Source organism: Aythya ferina, assembly GCF_964211825.1.
Source record: "Aythya ferina genome assembly, chromosome: 2".
Taxonomy (NCBI): Eukaryota; Metazoa; Chordata; class Aves; order Anseriformes; family Anatidae; genus Aythya; species Aythya ferina.
Genome location: NC_140297.1, coordinates 147,558,322 through 147,570,332, shown reverse-complemented (window position 1 = coordinate 147,570,332; position 12,011 = coordinate 147,558,322).

Here is a 12,011-nt window from a genome sequence, read left to right as displayed (position 1 = left end):
AGTGCAAACTGGGTAATCACCATAATGTTCTGGTTGCTCTAATTGCCCACGGTTATTCCTTCCCCTTAGTCTGTGTCACACTGCTGGCATGTTGCAATAGCTGCTGTGTTTCTAGGGGTGACTGCTTTTGCTTTATGCCCAAGGGGACTTGGCTGGATTTCAGTGAGTGCTGAGTTGCTCCTCCTGTGTCATTCCGTTTTAGCCTGTGGCACTGTTGAAACAAAAAATGAACTGCCTTTCATATTTAGAAAGTGCCCACCTACTGGGGTCCAGATCAAAATAGGGGTGCTACTAGCCTGAGGAACACTGAAGACTTGTGCTATGACAGTAAGTAAAAATGATCTTTGCACCAAAGGGCACAAAGTACAATAGGCAAAAGATTCCATTCCTACACAGAAAACATATCTGGCTTGAGTCAGTTATTAGACTGTATTTCTAGTGTATGCTTTGGCACTACCAGCTAATTGTCAGCTGCATGTATCTACATCAGGAACACTCAGCACGTACTCATAAAGAATGCGCAGCAACTCCTCTCCTTTACAGGTTATTTTTAAAATAAGGAAGCTCTTGTTACAGTTATGGAATAATAAGCATCATAATTAATGTTAAGGACCAAAGTTTGATAGGTAATAAAATCCCAAATAAACTTAATTCTCCTAAACTTAAGTTGAATGTTTATAAGGAATGCCATAACAATAACTGATTTCTTTTCATGGTAACTACTTTATCAATGCAAATTTTAGAATGCCTCTGAGGCTCAGAAACCACACACCAACTATCTGCTTTCAGTAGATTTTTATGGTGGCTTATAATGGAAAAGATGATAAAACTTTAGCCATTGCCTCGCTATCAAATGCTTCTGTAATTCCAAATTAATATGCGTTGTGTTATCTGGTAGCTCAGCTGCTTGCTTTGCATTCATTATGATAGCAGAAATGATGGTTCCTCAGTGATTTTATTAATTTTACTGCCTGAGAGTGGTTTTTTTTGTTGTTGTTTTGTTTTGTTTTGTTTTGTTTTTTTTTTTTTTAGTTTCTTCTTTGAATCAAAACATATAGCAGAAAACACTCTTTTACTGACTTGTTAGAAATCTGATCTTGGTAAGTACTGAGTGTCTTTTGAGATGGTTCTGTAGGTTTCAAAGAGCTGTGAGTACGCAGTGAGTCACAAGACATGTTGGCACCTGGCAGAATCGTGTCCTAATCGATCTATGTGGTGTTTGGTGGTTTCAGCTGGCAAAAATTTATGCAGACTATTGCCTTTTAGTGTATTATACATTCCAAGCTAGGTGGTTTTGCAAGCCTTGAAGCCTGCTTTGAGCTCCAAATTCAAGTGTTTCTGAAGCATTAATGTAAAAATCCTGCAAGGTTTCACATTTCTTGACTTTCATAATGAAAGTAAGCAAACGGTAAATTTCATAAAAGTTTGGTGAAAGAAAACTAAGCACTGTTATTAAGCTTGCAATTAAGAGCAGGTTCAAAAGCTCTGCCAGGACCTTTCTAAGCCCCAAACACAGCACACTTCATTTAAACCCGAACATAAACACAGTTGATATAGCTTTAATCAGAAATTGTTTCACTCAGCTCTATTTAGAAAGGGGCCAGCCTGCCATTAGCTTTTGCCAAAACTCCCACTAAAGTCAACAGAATATTTAAGCACTCAGCAAATATATCCTCTTACTTTATTTCCTTGGTTATTTATAAACATTTACAGACTCCTAATGTAGATACCTGTGCATTTATACAGATCCTTTTAACACCTTCATCTAAGCTGCCAACCTATCATTTCACAACTATGGGATAGATGTCTAGGTAATCCTTTCATGCAAAGATTACACAGGATGCAGATGAAACCAGATCTTAAGGCAAGAACTGAAGGCTTAAGAATGTCTTGAGAAATACCAAATTTTAAAATGGAACATGAGTCCCCATTTCAGGTGTATTTTTCTGGAGCTGAGGATTTCCTCCATTGCGGAGCTGACTTCAGTTACCCTTTATAGTTGACTATAAACCTAAATCTACAGTATTATCCCTACGTTATGCATGATGGTGCTTTTAACTGAAGATATCGATCCATATTGCCAGAGGGGCTAATCTAAACTTCAGTTAACACAGCTCATTAGTTATTAACAGGACACAAGCTGCCTCCTCTTCTTTGCTGCTGTTCTTTTCCCAAACTTCTGTGCACAAAAAGGAGTGTGTGTTCCCTCTCAATTTGCACAGGAGCATTTCAGCCCCACAGGTCATATGTCCAAAGACCGAGGACACATACTACAGCCCTGAGGGGCTTCACACCATGCACAGATGATGCCAGTCCAGGTGTCACTTCAAATTGTGGCCACCACCATTGGCACAAAGCTAAATTGAGCTTAGATAACATAATACCAAAGTCAAGTTGTTCTGTGTTCTTCAAAGTGTTACTGAAAAGTCAGTGAGACTTAATCCTTTCATGCTTTTCAGCACCTATAAAAACCAGACCACAGCTCTTTTTGTACATTGATTTGTACTGAAGCAAAATTCAGTTTTTCAATAGCAACCTCCAAGTGAGGAACAAACACAGGAAAGTGTGAATGCCAGAGCCTCATCTGCAGGTTGCATATTAAACAGTTTCTAAACGAAAAGGTGGCCTGCTGTACTATAAAATAAAGTCATCATTTTGCAGACCTACAGCCCACCGGAACAAGGGGACAGGATGGAGTGTGCCTTTTCCAGTATTCCCCACCCACTGACCCAGAGCATGAAACCCACAGAGTTCTTGGAACTGCAAACAGTGTTTGAATTCAGACTAAAACTGGAAAACAGAAACTTGCCTTTTTTTTTTTTTTTTTTTTTTTTTTTTGAGTCACATCAGTCAATGCTATTTACAAAATCGGTTTATGGAGACCACAGGTGGACACTCTGACTCATTACACATGAATACTAAATATATCCAAGACAATCTTGGAAAATCCCATAAAGAAAGAGGGAATAGCCGTCTGATTTTTATATTTATAGCCTTGGGTTTTGGATGCCAGTAATGGAAATTATATTGTTTTCACAAAAAGCAGGTGAGGGACAGTAAGGGACTGAATGATTGCCAGGCTGCATGTGGCTGGAAGGAGAGGAAGGCCCTAAGCTAGACACAGAGGAAGGTTTGTCATGCCATAGTAGTTTGCCACTCGCATTTGCGGCAGGCTGTGGTGAGGTTAGCAATGCATTCCACAATTGTCAGGAGTTAAGCAAATGTTATGTCCCTTAGCCAGGGTGAAAAGCACACCTGCCCAGGAAGCTGGCATAAAATTTGGTACAGCCTCAGTCCTACCTCAGTCCTACATGGAGAATTTGAGTAGTACTTTCAGCCTCATATCCTGCCACACATTTCAGTCTCTCTGATCTTGAAAACCAGGGAGGTCCAAGGTCTGTAATATATACAGGAAAGCAGATAATGGATCCCTTTATGTTTGTCATCACTGACTTCTGTTTTGATGGATGTTTCAGCGCCAAGGCTTCTCTTATTCCCACTGCTGGAGGAGAGCTATTGCTGGACTTCCTACAGTCCCTAGCTTGGCTTTGAGAAGTGTAGCAGGGTGAAACTGAAACAAAGCATAGCATTTCTAGCCTGAAAGCTTACTTTATACATAAGCTGAGAAACAACAACTTATGTTAGGGAAGACTGACTGAGGAATGAGTTAGTTACTCTATCTATACCCTTTCCTGTATGACCACTAAAGTAAATAAACTAGATGCCAAAATGCAAATTTTTTACTTACAGTTCACCCAAAATATATTGTGGGTTTATGATATTTCTTGCTACCAAGATCCCAAGCCAAATTCTGCATAGATAGTGCAAAACAGTTCCTCACTACTCCAGCCTTTGAAACAGCCCCAAGAAAGAATTTCTCTGACACTACTGCCTTGCTGAATGTAGCAATGTGTGTGTGGCCACAAACATGGACACAATGAGAAACTACTAACGCAAAGTCAAATTAGGTGGTCATAATTATTATAGTCAAAGCTGTGTAGAAGAAAAGATGTCACTTCTTTGTGAGTGCCATTCATATCAGTGATTCAGTGGCTGAGCAGATGTAATGGGGATTTGTTTGTTGACTTCCTACGAGGATCTGCTAATTTAGCTCAGCTTGCTGATCCTTTAGCAAATTACCCACAGGTTCAAAAAAGTCTCTTCTGGTACCCAGAATGACTAAAGTTTAGGAGATGGAGATGGAAATACCCAACAAGCCTATCTGACTCACTGCAGTCAGTCTCTAATGAGCTCTCCATTTGTTCTCTGTGTCTCTGTAATCCTCCTTCAAGCCTGCAACTGCAGTACTTCTACTGGCAATTTCTGCTTCTTGTCTTCTTCCCGAAGGAGTTAATTCTCCAGCATTCTACACTTGTTTTTCATCCGTTCATACTATCTAGTTCAACTGATTTAAACCAAATTAAAATACTGTTTGAAATGTTGTTGTTGTTGTTGTCTGTTGAATTTAACCAGTGTAGAAGACACAAACAGCACAGCAAAAATGGAAAAGTTTATTGCAAAACCAGAGGGATGGCATAGTATCCTTTTTTTTTTCTTTCTTTCTTTCTTTCTCTCTCTCTCTCTCTTTTTTTTTTTTTTTTTTTTTTTTTTTTTTTTTTTCCCTAGAAGAATAAGCTTCTTTGTTTCAACAGTAGGTCCAGCAATTTCTAGCAGTCCACGGTCTGCAAATCTTATTTCTGCATTGATCATAACAGTCACATGAAATTATTTAACAAGTATTTTATTGCCAAGGTCACATGAAATTACTTAATAAAAACTTAAAAGTGAATTTGCCAGCTCATCTCTCATTGAAACACTCTTTTGGCTTAAAAGAACCTGCTGAGTTGTAAGAATGAACATTATTGGGCATTTTCCCAATAATAAGATAGCAATAACAGGGAGGAATGCTTGGCTTTGTTGTGCGGTAAATGAACAATGTATCCATTAATTTTATATGTTTAAAGTCTTATTTCATGATGATTTAGATCTGTGGCTAGTTTAAAATTCCTCTGAGCAGGAAAATCATGTAGGTGGTCTACAGCCTTCTGCTAAGCCTTTTTAAGAACACCCCCAAAAAGTAAAGTGAAATGTAAACCTTTTTGTGGGGAGAGGTGGAAAGACAACTTTGGGGGGATAAAGGGTATTTTGTTAGCCTAACCAATGTTTCATTTAAAACTTTGCAAAGGCTCTTCACTTCGATTGAGCTTCACTCTGTGCAGACTTTGGTCTATATTACAAAGAAGCAGCACTACCAAAGATTCACTCTCTTTCATGGGGGGAAAAGGTCAAATGACAGAAAAGTTTGAGTGTTTTGATACTGAACACCTGAAAGCTGAGCGCTGCTTCAGAAGCAGAGTTCCCTAAGTGCTGTATTGCCAGCTGTGGGTCTCCTCATTGCTGTCTCTCTAGGCTCATGGATCTCAAATTTGAGTTGCAGAGCACCCCTAGAAGGGGGCCCAACAAGAAGGGACAGGGTAGTGCTTACTCAGTGTCCTACGACTTGATGGTTAGGCTGTATCGTGTGAAGCAAGAGCCATGGATTCAGGCCCTATCATCCTTGAGAAGGTCCCCAAGCCAACTCTCCTACTTGGGTAGTACTGTAACAACTGGGTTACTGCATAGCTCGCTTCTTCCTGCTGTCTTTAAAAGAAGGTGGCTGTGACCACAGGTCTCAGTGCATTCTTCTTGTGTTGTGAGCACACCTGAAAGGTCCAGTGATTTATGGCTGCAGTTTCCTATTTTATGAATCCCGAACAGCCTTATGCAGGAAAAGGGCTTCTGAATGCTCATCTCAGCCAAGGTGATAGTTTTTGTGAGCAGAAGTATTAACTTGAGGTGCCCCACCAGCTATGGGTGCATGTATGGATTAAAAACAGCTTTCCTGGATCATTTGGAGTCAAAATCAAGCATTTTGTTGCATTTTAAGTGTTGAAGGAGTTCCTCTTAGAATTGCTGTTGAGTCATTACAGAATGGGTTGGCTTGGAAGGGTCCTTAAAGATCACCCAGTTCCATCCCCCTTGCCATGGGCAGGGACACCTCCCAACAGACCAGGTTGCCCAAAGCCCCATCCAACCTGGCCTTAACACACTGCCAGGGTTGGGGCATCCTCAATTCTTCTCTGCAAAGAGTTTTATTTTTACTGAATACATGCTTAGATATTAAAAAATACAAAACAAGCCACAGGACTTCTGAGACCCAGAGTTCATGTAAGTGGGTAAGAAATATTCTCTATTTTGATAAACAAGAGCTGAGGCCTTTTCAAGGGGTTACTGTGCCTATTCATGTCTTAAAGGCAGTTGCTCTTTGACTGCTCTGACTGCTCTGCATCCTTTAAATGAGACCACACTGTGTGTCAGCTAAATGATTGAAAAAATAAATTCTTTACCAGTGTAAAGTTGGACTCTCCAAAGTGTTTAAAACAACGTTGAGACACCACAAAACTTCAGGTCGGTACGAATTGTTCTTTGTGCTGCTTCCACTAAGGAAAAATGCACAAAGTATTTCCTTTGCCGAACACAAAAATTCTTCTCCCATTTGCTACAAGAGATTTGGGTTTATATCAAAGGTTTTACTTTTTAAACCGTAATAATTTCTTGCTAGACAGAGTGTATGTGAGCCTGTGTATATGTTTATGATTTTAGAATAAATGTATTACACTTCAACCCTTTAAAAATTTACCACAAATGTGTTTTACTTTTATTTCTTTAACTTCATTCCAACCAGGCTAACCAGAAGTTTTTCCTGACCTGATAAGAACCCACATAAAGTCCTCCTTTGCCTAATTTCCTAAATTTTGTATTTTTTCCTAAAAATTTCCTAAATTTTGCACCTAAAATGTGGTGGGAGTAAGGTTTGGAGTTGTTTGTTTGTTTGTTTCTTGCCAGTAGCAAGAAATTAGTTATTTGGTGACTTAGCAGCTCCTTAACTTCCACAAAGTCACATTGAGGAGATGTTGCAGCAACAAACCTTTTAGTCCTGGACCCTTAATATAGCCATTGTACCACTGGGAGGAAAAGTGGAAAATGCTGTGAGAGTTCTTCTAATAGAAAGGGAGTTTGGGAGCATCTGAGGATCTGCCAATACCTATTGACTGCATTAATGACAAACAACATAGACAAGAGAGTACTTGTAACATAACTTCTGGTGCCTGCTCTTGTAAGCAATGGTTTAACCACAGAAATTAGAGAGGAAAGGGAAAGGGTGAACACGGATATGAGAACCTGATTGTTCACAGCAGAACATTTTAGGTAACTCTCTTAAAAGCTCATGTGAGCTTGTGAACTGAACTACCAGTAACCAGAAACATTTCCCCTGATTTAGGAGATTAATTTCTCTTACTGGAGAAAACTCCAGCCGCAAGGATGTCCGTGGCTGTTCTCCTGCAGTGTGCTCATTATAAACAACAAAAGCTTATAGTTCCTGCTGTGAAAGTCTTGATGCAACTCCTGTGATGGATAACCTTCCCAAGCAGTGCTCCAGGTCCATGAATGAATGGCACGGCAGCGTATGGCTTCCAGGAGGGTAGCCATGCTCCGACCTCGGCCAGCTGGGCCGCACTGCACAGAAGCAGGGTACGGCTGAGCAAAGCTGTGCCTCTGCGGTCCTGCTGGTGATATCTGTGGGGCTGGATGTCCGTCATCTCCTCCAAAGGCCAAATGCACTCAGCTGTATGAGGAATACAGAGGGAGCTCAGGGCTGCGACTCCCGCCGAGGCTGGAATGCCACCCTCTTCTCTTCCCCTCTCAGCTTAGGCCACTGATCTCAAGCCATGAACCAGGAAAAGGACATACTACTGGAGAATGTGTATGAAACTCACGAGAGTTTCATACACATGAAGAGAACGTGTATGGAACTCATGAACGCTGAATTCCAAAAATTCCCTCGGCTCAGATCCGAGCTCCAGTGGTAATGACGAGAAACCACCATAATGGAGAGGCGAAAACCAGACGCTGAAGACCAGGAAATTAACTGATCAGATCTGCATTGTCTGTCCCCCTCTTGTCTCCCTCAGGCAGCTATTAAATATCACTAGACTCAAATCCCCACAGCCCAATTAACCTTTTTTCCAGAATATACAGGTATCTCAGAAGTGAAATATAATAACATAATATTTTTCTTCCTCACTGGACTCAACACAGGTTTCCTGATTGTATTATACACCCCAAGTTATTTACTCTAGCTTATTGGTTACATCAGAGAAATGCTGCACCTTTTTAAAATCTTTTCCAAAGTGGTGTTTTTGTGTTTTTGCATGAGCTGTAGTCCACAATGAATAACCGATTATGTATCGCAGCAGTTTCTTTTTTCTTCCTTATGTTTTAAATAAAATGCAATGGAAATTCAATACCCTGATCCATATTGTATTCTCACTTCTACCCACAAAACTTCTCAGAGCTGTCAGATCTCATTTGCAAGCCTCCCTTCTTCTGTCATCTGAAAATTATGTCAATATTCCTCACCACCTGATGCATTCTCTTGTTACTTTACCTAAAGATCAGAGAAAACACACATAAAGTATTAACCACAGCATGAACAATTATAATAACTGTTGGGCCAGTTTGCAAAATATGTTTTCTTTATTGCAACTTACATGAATAGCCTCAAAGTGAGAAGGCTAGGCATGTGAAATGATCTCACATACAAGCTACTACCTCTAAAATATAAATTTTGAAGGAACTTTGGAAACGTGTTGTTTCCCTTGGGTATTGGAAAGAGCAGAAGCATAAGTAAGTCTGAATCCAAGACCACACTTATGATTTTCCCATAAGAAATATATTAAGGAGAAAATTGGGAAAGCTGAGAACTTGCATCTGAGCTGATTTAATAAAAAAAAAGGGGGGGGGAATGGAGAGGGGAAGGAGGAATCCAGCTTTTAAAATGCAGTTAAATGCATCATTTTTATTTATTTTTCTCTCCAGTTCCAAGGAATGTAGCTCTCAGATGTTTCAAAATTAAGAGAGACTTCAACTAGAAAGATTGAAGGCCCATTGAGTTTCTTTACTGCAAAACCCTGTCATTAGGCAAAACTGCCCAGGAAAGGAGAAGGCTGTCGTGATTCCAGTGCAAATTCCACTGTTTAATGAACTTAAATCCCTGCCAGTTACTGGTGAAGTCCAACCTTGTTGTACAACATTCAATACTTTTCTTGTAGATGATGAATGCCCAAAGAGAAATATTTGATATGGTCCACTCATAGTACCATAATACCAATTTCACTGGGGTGCCACGCTGTGGTGTGGCAAATGTAGGAAACCAGAAAAATAGGGTACACAATTACCCATCCACTTCTTAGTTGTGGCCATTGGCGAGAACTTGCAATGGCTACAGTGATACTGCCAACCACTCTTGGAAAAAAAACACCACCACAGAGGGCAATTAATACTGCTTGTTTATTTTCTGGCAGTCTGCAATATATACTGGGAAACTGAGTGAGAGCCAAAGGCTGCTTTAATCTTCAAGAATTAGCAATAACATGCTGTGACAGGATTTTACAGATCGGACTGAATCCATATTAGCTTTATTATACTCACAAAACAACCGCACACATGATAGGATTTTTCTGTACTTGACACTACATGACACTCAGGTTCTGGCACTGAACATTTCATTTTATTTTATTTTATTTTATTTTATTTTATTTTATTTTATTTTATTTTATTTTATTTTATTTTATTTATTTTATTTTATCATTTTCCCCTTGAGTTACTTACCCTCTCCTCAAGCCTGCCCCCTAAATTTCCTGTGACTGAAGACTGTGTTTCCTTCCATGTCCCCTCTGCAACTCTTGGGTAGAAACAGCTCCAAAAGATCAAGAAACAGGAGGATGGACTGTTCTTGGTGTTACTCCCAGGAATGAAGGTTTGCTTGCCAGTGGCTTTAGTTTCATTGGAAGAGACAGCTGCTATCCTACAGCCAAGTGGGAAGATTAAATGATTTGGGGACAGTGAGTTCACCCAGCAGAGAAGGGGTGGAGAAGACAGTGTCTTGGCACAGCGAGTCTCTTTTGTGTTGGGAGAGCAAGTGTCTGGACGAGGCTGTGCTGGGAGGTACAGCCTAACCCAGAAATGACTAAAACAAATGCTCCTTGAAACACGATTTGGAGCAGAGCCTACAGCATGGCTGTAGCGCACATCAGATAAATCCTAGAAATGGTTGGAAAGGACCTCTAACTGCAGCAAAAGGTGAGCTGCACTTTAAAGTGCTCAGAAAAGATGAAAAGGCCAACTAGAAAAATTGACTGTGTGCTAAGAGGGACAGATGCTACATGACTGCTGGGAAATACAGCACCTGATTCTGTGCCTGGACAGGCAGAGGATTTGCTGTGCCTAGAGGAAAGCACTGTATAGTATTTTAGAGCCTCAACCACCCTTGAACTTGCTTCCTGGTTCCCCAGAAGGGATTGGTGTGGTCAGGGGAAGGATTAATGTTCCAGATGTGCATCTGGATTTCTCTTGGCTACCATGCCCTCTGCTAAACAAAGAGTCTCTTAGAAGATGCTCCCCTGCCACTGCAAAGCTAGTCAGAGACTTTAAACTAATTAATTTTATAAAGATGAGGCCATATGCGTATTCCCTTATGCTTCTTTGCCCAGTTGGCATGAATACCTTCTCCACTTTCTTGTAGAGGACAGACTCCAAATCAGCCCTGCACTTGGAGCTCCTTCAAAATCTGAGCTCTGTTACTCCCTGTATCTAATCAAGCATTTCAAACCTGTTCTGTGCCTCCTTATCTCTTGTAGGTAAGTACTAACAGGGAGGTGAGAAAAGCAAGCACTAACAGGGAGACAGAACAAGAAGCTCTTCTGGGAGAGAATTTTCTTCTCTGTTTCCTGAAAAAGGCCTCTGGCCAGTATTAGGAGAAAGTGATTTTCAGTGTGTGAGCCTTCTTTCCTCTGTTACTGCCAAAAACAAGGGACAGGTTTAAATAGCTCCTGGGTGGATCTCCTATCGAAACCAACATCCCCAGCTCATGTACTCTTGCAGAATTTGTGTCCACCTGTTGTGCCCCTAACACAAAACCCATCCTTGCCTCCAAGCACAAGAATTTGTGGCAGATCAGTGGAACTGTGTTTGGAGGAATAAGTACGCAGGCTTTCTGAGAGAAAACAGCAATCCATCTATAGGAACGATAAAAAATTCTCCACTGGTAACTCTGCCAAGAGTTTGTTAATCTGGTTTCCTGTCTGCTGGTGTAAACATCCAATAGTAAATGTCCTTTAACCACATGATTTCATCCTTCCACATCAGCTAACCCTCTCTCCCAGGGCAGTGGTGCTGGGTATAATAGGCTCAAAGTCTTCAGGTGTGCTTGGACAGCCTCTCCCTAAACCTTTCGGAAATGTTGCCTGCTCCTTTCCTGTGGCTTTTACACCTACTGCAGCTCTTGTGATTTCAGTGTCAGCTGATGAGGAGTTGATGTTGACAGAGTTTTTTTCGGGATTGTGGCTGCTGCCTAGGAAGGACCCTGAACAGACAGTGGATACCTCCTGCTGCCAGCATATAAAATCAACTTTAGCTAAGAAAAGTTTATCTAACCTATCCTTATACAATCCTAATGAGAGTGAAATGTCCTAATGACAGCTTCTCCACACAACCTCTTATAGTATTTAACTGTCTTTCAAGCATAAAGTATTTTCTACAGTTCAGCCTGTACCTCCATTGCTGTCATTTAACTTGATTTATTCTTCTTATGTGCTCAATTTGGTTAGAGAACAACTAGTTTTGCGGCTACTTTTCACCTTATTTGAAGAATTCTCCCCTGTGTCTCTTCTCTAGACTGTGATCCATTTCTTTCAGTCCTTTCTTAGCATGCTTCCTTCCTCTCTCTTTTATTTGTCCATTTCTGTTTTGAGTAGATAAATAGCTACAAAAATGCTCAGAAGGCCCCTTGAGGGATTCTGAATAAAAATCTTGTAATCTCTGTAATCATCACTTCCTTTATCCATACTAATAAGGAAGGATGAGGTATGGGTAAAAAATAAGCCCAAGGCACAAATAATACAAAACATATG